This window comes from Lemur catta, chromosome 2 (genome assembly GCF_020740605.2).
Source record: "Lemur catta isolate mLemCat1 chromosome 2, mLemCat1.pri, whole genome shotgun sequence".
Classification (NCBI taxonomy): domain Eukaryota; kingdom Metazoa; phylum Chordata; class Mammalia; order Primates; family Lemuridae; genus Lemur; species Lemur catta.
In genome coordinates this window covers 44,103,327-44,110,745 of record NC_059129.1, presented here as the reverse complement: position 1 = coordinate 44,110,745, position 7,419 = coordinate 44,103,327, and positions in this window count along the sequence as shown.

Below are 7,419 nucleotides of genomic sequence, written 5' to 3'. Positions count from 1 at the left end.
TAGCTTGGAGCTCCCACCTGCCTGGCTGGCAGGATGACTAGCCATTAGCGTGTCTTCTCCCCGTTACATCGGCTCCTGCGAGGATCTGGGTTCCCTGGTCCTCTCCTTGTCCATGACTGCAGTGGGGGCTGGTCTGGGCTGTCCGTCAGCACTGCTCCTCTGAGAGGCCCCCACGGGCCTGGCTCGACTGTGCAGCCGGGGCCCTCTGCTTTCCATGCCAGCACCCGTCCTGCGCTTGAATTCCATGACACGCATACCTTTGTTCTGGGCTGTCTTTTCAAGGATGTTTGTATATCTGACAGTCCTGGAAGATAGAGACAAAGTCTCGCTCCTGAACAGAGGTTTGTTTAAGGACGTCTCCTTCCAGAGCAAAGGTCAGGCAGATTTGCTTGTCATTTCTTAAAAATGACTTAAGTTCCTGAAGCTTGGGGCTCCTCAGGTGTGACGCAAGCCCACTGTGCACCCAGGATCCATGTGGGGGCTTCACCTCGCTCCATGGGACTGTGGGGCAGGAGGAACCATCAGAAACCTGAAACCCTTATGTGCCAGCTGTGCCTTGAGTAATAAAGTCCTTTGTCTGTGACCCCAGAGTCTTGCGTCTTCGGCTACCACCCATGAAACCTCAGCAGGCTGACCCGTTAGCTTGCAAGGAGGGCAAAACCCCAGACTTCAAGCTTTTGGGGACTCCTCATCCCTGCTCTCTGTAGTGGCCCTTTGAAATGTCTTGTGGCTGCTCCAGCATCTGGTTGTTTTTTTTTTTTTTTTTTTTTTTTTAATTTTGGTAAAAAAGACATTATATAAAATTTACCATCTTAACCATTTCCAGCCTCTTTTGACCACACTTCTAAGTTTGGAGAGGCCTGTCTCTCCAAGGAAGACGGCAGAAACACACTTTCCGAGGCTCACCAGTCGACAGGGTGCCGAGAGCCGCTGAGCAGCGTGAGGACGAGGAGCTGCTTGAGGTCTGTCCCAGGAGGATGGTGGCGAGCTGGGCTCTGGCCCCCAGGGATGCGGGGCCGGTGGAGTGACCTTGGGCACATGAGCCAGCCTGCGCTTTCTGGTCCCACAACTGCCCTCACATCCTGCGTCCTTTAATCTCCACTGCATCAGCGGCAAGGTTTCATAATTGTCACATTCCTAATTGTTTATGACTTCTCCCTCTTGTGTTTTTTCCCTTGGTCAGCCTCACCAGAGGTTTGCCAGTTTAATTGGTATTTTCACAGAATCAACTTTTGACCTTATTGATCGTCTCCCACGTTTCCTACCTATTAATTTCTGCTCTTTGTCACTTCCTGACAGCCCCTTTCTTGTTATTTATGCAACAGTTCTTTCCCTAACGTGGACCGTTAGTGTGTTGACGTTTAGCTTTTCTTCTTCTCTAAGCTTTTAAGGCTATGTATTTCCCACCACCATTGTTCTCACTGTATCCCTGAAGTCTTTTTATTTATTAATTTATTTATTATTTTTTGAGGCAGAGTCTCACTCTGTTGCCCGGGCTAGAGTGCTGTGGCATCAGCCTAGCTCACAGCAACCTCAGACTCCTGGGCTCAAGCAATCCTCCTGCCTCAGCCTCCCGAGTAGCTGGGACTACAGGAATGCGCCACCATGCCCGGCTAATTTTTTTCTATATATATTTTTAGCTGTCCATATAATTTCTTTCTATTTTCAGTAGAGACAGGGTCTCACTCTTGCTCAGGCTGGTCTCGAACTCCTGATCTCAAGCGATCCTCCCGCCTCGGCCTCCCAGGGTGCTAGGATTACAAGGGTGAACCACCATGCCTGGCCCCTGAAGTCTTGATGTAAAATACTTTCACTAATGTTTATGTCTAAATATTATTAAATTACTTTTAATTATTTGACCGGAATATTTTTAAAAAAAACATTTTATTATGGAAAAAATTTAAATATGTAAAAGAGAAAAAATTTAAATATGTGTAATTTAATATATGTAATATATAATTTAAATATGTAAAATTTAAATATGTAAAAGAGAAAAAATTAAATACGCATAATGAACTCCTCAGCACCCGTCAGCCAGGTTCAGCAGTAATTATTAATGTATGGCCAGTCTTTTTAAAATCTATATTCCCACATATTCCTCCAACTTCCAAACCTGGCTTATTTTGAAAGATTGTGTTTTAAATTATCAAATGTATGGAAAATTTTTATTTAACTTTTTTTGTTCATGACTAATAACATAATTGCATTGTGGTTATAGACCGGGGTCTGCGTTTCTTGAGACTTGCTCTCTGACGAAGGTGTGATCATTTTTGGTGAATATTCCATGTGTGCTTGAGAACAATGTGAATTCTCTAATTGTTTGGTGCAGACTTCTACACAGTAGATAACGTTTGTTCATTTCATCATTCACATCTTCTATATCTCTGCTGACTTTTGTCTCCTTGACATATTAAATTCGGAGGAGTTTTGTTAAAATGTTTACTACCCTGTTGGACCTTTTGATTCCTCCCTGCGGTTCTGTGCATTTCTGCTTCGTATATTTGGGAGTCTTTAATGACGTGTTTAGAGTAGTTGAATCTTTGAACTGATTTGATGTCTATCCTTAGGTACAGACTTTATTGTTAATGTTTTTTGAAATCTTAAAACTGTTTTTATCTAATATTAATAAAGATATGCTAATTTTTGTGGGGCACAGAATTCTAGCCTGACATTTTTCCTGAACATTTTGAAGACAGCATTTATTGTCTCTTGCATCTCTTGTGAGTTCTGAGTCTAGGTGGATCTATCCTTTTCTTCTGGGTGCTTTTAAGATCACTTTGGGCTGGGTGCAGTGGCTCACACCTGTAATCCTAGCACTCTGGGAAGCCAAGGTGGGACAACTGTTTGAGCTCAGGAGTTCAAGACCAGCCTGAGGAGCAAGAGTGATACCTCGTCTGTACTAGAAGTAGAAAAATTAGCTGGGTGCAGTGGCAAGTGCCTGTAGTCCCAGCTACTCAGGAGCTGAGGCAGGAGGATTGCTTGAGCCCAGGAGTTTGAGGTTGCTGTGAGCTATGCTGTGAGTTGCTAGATGCCACTGCACTCTAGCAGGGATGACAGAGTGAGACTCTGTCACAAAAAAACAACAGCAAAAACAAAACAAAACAAACATCTCTTTGTCTTTGGTGTTCTGTGTTTTTATTACAAGTTATCCAGGCCTGGGTTTATCTTTATTTTGCTGCTCGGGATATGTGCTTTCTTTGTGGATTTATGTTGCTTATCACTTCTGGAGGTATCATAGTCATTATCTCTTTAAATTTATTTCATCTCCTCCTCTTTCTCTGTTCTCTTTTTCTGAGATGCTGATCAAATATTTGTTAGATCTTCTTCTTCTACCTTCCACAGCTCTTAAAATCTTTTCAAACTCTTTTCTTGTTTCACTGTGCTATTTTCTAGGCAATTTCTTTGAATTTATTTTCAGCTCACTAATTCTCTCTTCAGCTGTATCTAATATGCCTTCAATATGGTTTTTTTTTTAGACAGAGTCTGGCTCTGTTGCCCAGGCTAGAGTGCCATGGCGTCAGCCTAGTTCACAGCAACCTCAAACTCCTGGGCTCAAGCAATCCTCCTGCCTCAGCCTCCCAAGTAGCTGGGACTACAGGCATGCGCCACCATGCCCAGCTAATTTTTTCTATATATATTTTTAGTTGTTTGGCTAATTTCTTTATATTTTTAGTAGAGATGGAGTCTTGCTCTTGCTCGGGCTGGTCTTGAACTCCCGACCTTGAGTGATCCTCCTGCCTCGGCCTCCCAGAGTGCTAGGATTACAGGCGTGAGCCACCACTCCTGGCCTTCAATAAGGTTTTAAATTTCAAGTTTTATATTTTTTAAAGTTCCATTTAAAAATCCATCTGTTTATTCCTAATTGTCTTTGCCCCACAAAACTATCTTTCAAAAACCAAGATGAAATAAATTTATTTACATATAAACAAAGACAGAGAGAGTTTTACAATCTGACAAGACCAAGTATCATCAAGGATGTGGTGGGAGTGTAAATGGATGCATGAGCATTATCTAGTGAAATTGAAAATATGCCTGACCTATAACCCAGCAATTCCACTCCTGGGTACATACACTGGACTGGAGAAATGCACCCACATGCACACACGCACACGCACACAGGAGGCATACTGAAAATGCTCACAGCAGCCTTGCTCATGACAGCCCCACTGTAAACAATCCATACACCCATTAGCAGGGCCATAGATAAATACATTATGGCATAGTAATACAACAAAATATAATACAGTAATAAAAATAAGTGAATGGCAACTGCATGAAACCACCTGGATGAACCTTACTAACGATGCTGAGAGAAAGAGCCAGAGGCAAAAAAATATATGCAGAATGATTCGTTCTGTAGAAAGTTCAAAAACAGACAAAACTAATTTCTAGTATTTCAGATGCATAAGTATATGGAACTGTAACGAAATGCAAGGACATGAGTAACATAAAAGGATGGTTACTGAGGCATGATAAAACACATGGGGGCTTCTCGTGTTCATTTTATAATTATTCTGTCCACTTTTGTCTTGTACATTTTTCTATGTGTGTCATATTTTACAATTGTTGAAAAGTTCCCGAAAAAAGACACTGAGAGCACTCGCCACAGTCAGACCTGCCTGTCCAGGCTGGGCTGCAGGAGGAAGCAAGGAGGCCCCAGGAGGGAGATCTGAGCTGCGTGAAGAGGTGGTGAGTTATATGCCAATATTTCCCTGCTCTGTCTTTTCCCCTCCTTTTACTTTCAAACTTTCTGTGTTTTATGCCTTTGTAAACAGATTTTTAAAAAATGCATATATAGCTTAACAATGTGTAGCCAAACAGTATATTCGCCCCTTCCCCAAATAATACAAGGCAGACCTCAGAACACTTTGATGCTGGCTGCATTCTCCTGCCTGGCTGGTTAGTTTTGTCCTGTATTTTAGGTCTGTTCTTTTCTTTTCTTTTTTTATTTTTTTTTTGAGACAGAGTCTCGCTTTGTTACCTGGGCTAGAGTGAGTGCCGTGGCGTCAGCCTAGCTCACAGCAACCTCAAACTCCTGGGCTCAAGCAATCCTCCTGCCTCAGCCTCCCTAGTAGCTGGGACTACAGGCATGCCACCACCATGCCCGGCTAATTTTTTTCTATATATATATTTTAGTTGGCCAGATAATTTCTTTCTATTTTTAGTAGAGACGGGGTCTTGCTCTTGCTCAGGCTGGTCTTGAACTCCTGACCTCAAGCAATCCACCCGCCTCGGCCTCCCAGAGTGCTAGGATTACAGGCGTGAGCCACCGCGCCCGGTCCAGATCTCACATTTTGAGTCAGACACCCAATATCCTTTTCTGATTGGTTCTGATACTACCAAGCTGTGTGGTCTTGAGCAAATCACTTGGCTTCTCTGAGTCTCAGTTTCCTCTTCCGTAAAATGTCTTCTGGCTAGGTGCAGTGGCTCGTGCCTGTAATTCCAGCACTTTGGGAGGCTGAGGTGGGAGGATCGCTTAAGTCCAGGAGTTTAAGACCAGCCTGGGCAACATGATGAGACCCTGGCTCTACAAAAAATGCCAAGCTGGACATGGTGGCATGTGCCTGTAGTCCCAGCTACTCAGGAGGCTGAGGCAGGAGGATGGCTTGAGGCCAGGAGTTTGAGGCTGCAGTAAGCTGTGATTGTGCCACTGTACCCCAGACAGAGCGAGACCCTGTCTCTAAAAAAAAAAAAAATTGGTCCTCTGCAGGGTGGTTGTAAGGATTAAACACGATGTACAGAGCCCACATTCAATGAAAGTGAAAAAGATTTTAAACGAGGCTTTTCCTGTTGTCACTTAGGAATCAAAGTTGGAACAAAGAAGCATTAGGTCTCACAGTCTAGAGACAAGGACATTACTGGGTGGCAGACTGCCCTCCAGGGCCTACTAAAAAGTGGCTGAACCAGTTCTGCTTCTCCTGAACATCCTGCCAGTCACCAGCAGGGGTGGTGCTTTACTAAACCAAGTAACTGGTGGAGTCACCTAATTTCCCTGTGTCTCAGGTGCCTCGTCTGTAAAATGGGGATAATAATAGTGCCCCTCTCCTAAGGTTGCTATGAGGATTAACTGAGGCACTATATGTAAAGAACAGTGACCAGGACCTGGAAGTGATACTGCGTCCACTGTTACTGTTGATAGAACCCCGATTCCCACCTGCTCCTAACTCTCACCTGGGTCTGTATGAGCAGGAGCTTAGGAAAGCTAGAGAAATCTCAGGGGAGAGGGCGGTGGCTCTTTCCTCCCCCTTGTCAAGCCAGCTATTGGGGGGGGACACTAAAGGACCCTTCTCTTAGAGGATGGGGCCCCTGTAGAAAGGGGAGCCGGAAGGACATCTGCTTCCTCAGCGGTCGGGCTGGTCTTCCTCAGGCCCACCTGAGAGGGAAAGAAGAGTGACAGAAGGCGAGTGGGGCGGGAGGACAGGGGCTGCTTACGCGGCCACTGCTCTGTCAGGGTGCACGATCTCCCGTGGCCAAGTGGACTCTGCGAGTGTTGGAGCCATTTTGCTTGTGTCCTCCGGGAGGGCTGGCCACTGGGCAAGGGACCCTCAGCAGCAGGAGTTGGGGTGGACCCAGGTGGCAGCTGAGGGGTGGGGCCTGCACAGGGGTCCCTGTCAGGCTGCTGAATAGGCAGGGACCCAGCCAGGACCCCGCCAGCCCACCACGCACACCCCCGCACAGGAGGCAGGGGCCGGTGAAACGGGCCCCCTCTCTCCCTCTCCCTCCTTCCCGCCCCAGCTCCTGCAGGGGGAGGCAGGGCCCTGGGCATGGCTGTGGGCCAAGGAAGGAGGAGGGGAGCATTTGATCAGATGTGAGGTGGAGTTTAAGTTGGCACTAGCTGGGACTGGGCTTTTCGTATCTGACAGTCGCCAGAATGCCACGGGACCTGTTAGAGACTGTGTTAAGAGACAGGAAGAGGTTGAAGGCTGGATTCCAGGGGAAACAAATCAAGGAGTTTTGTGTTTAAGCCCTGCTGAGCTGACATGGTCCTCAGGGACAAGTCACCAGCACAGGGCCCCTGAGGGCTGGGCAGGTGGTCTCTCCTCACACTGATTTTGACCCCCCTCCCACCCCGTCTCCCCCAAGTGTCCAGCTTGGCATGGGGCTTTAGTGGCACAAGGAATTCAAGGTGAACGACCCCTGAAGTGACGCTAAGCCCCCTGCCCTTGCCAGGCAGAATACCAGTGACACTGCGGCTCAGGAGGCTCTCTCCTGGGCTGACAACCCCACAGGAGCCAGGTTTATGGCAGCGCCACCCAGGAAGCCCACCCTGGAGGCCAAGGGGGAGGGTAAGGCTGTTGAACTGAATCAGCTGGGCATGGGCCAGATACCCACCCTCCCTAGCGGTTAGGCTCAGGCCAGGGTCAGCTGACAGCAAAAGGTCCTTGGAGACCCATGGGGACAAAGCCCATGACTTAGAGC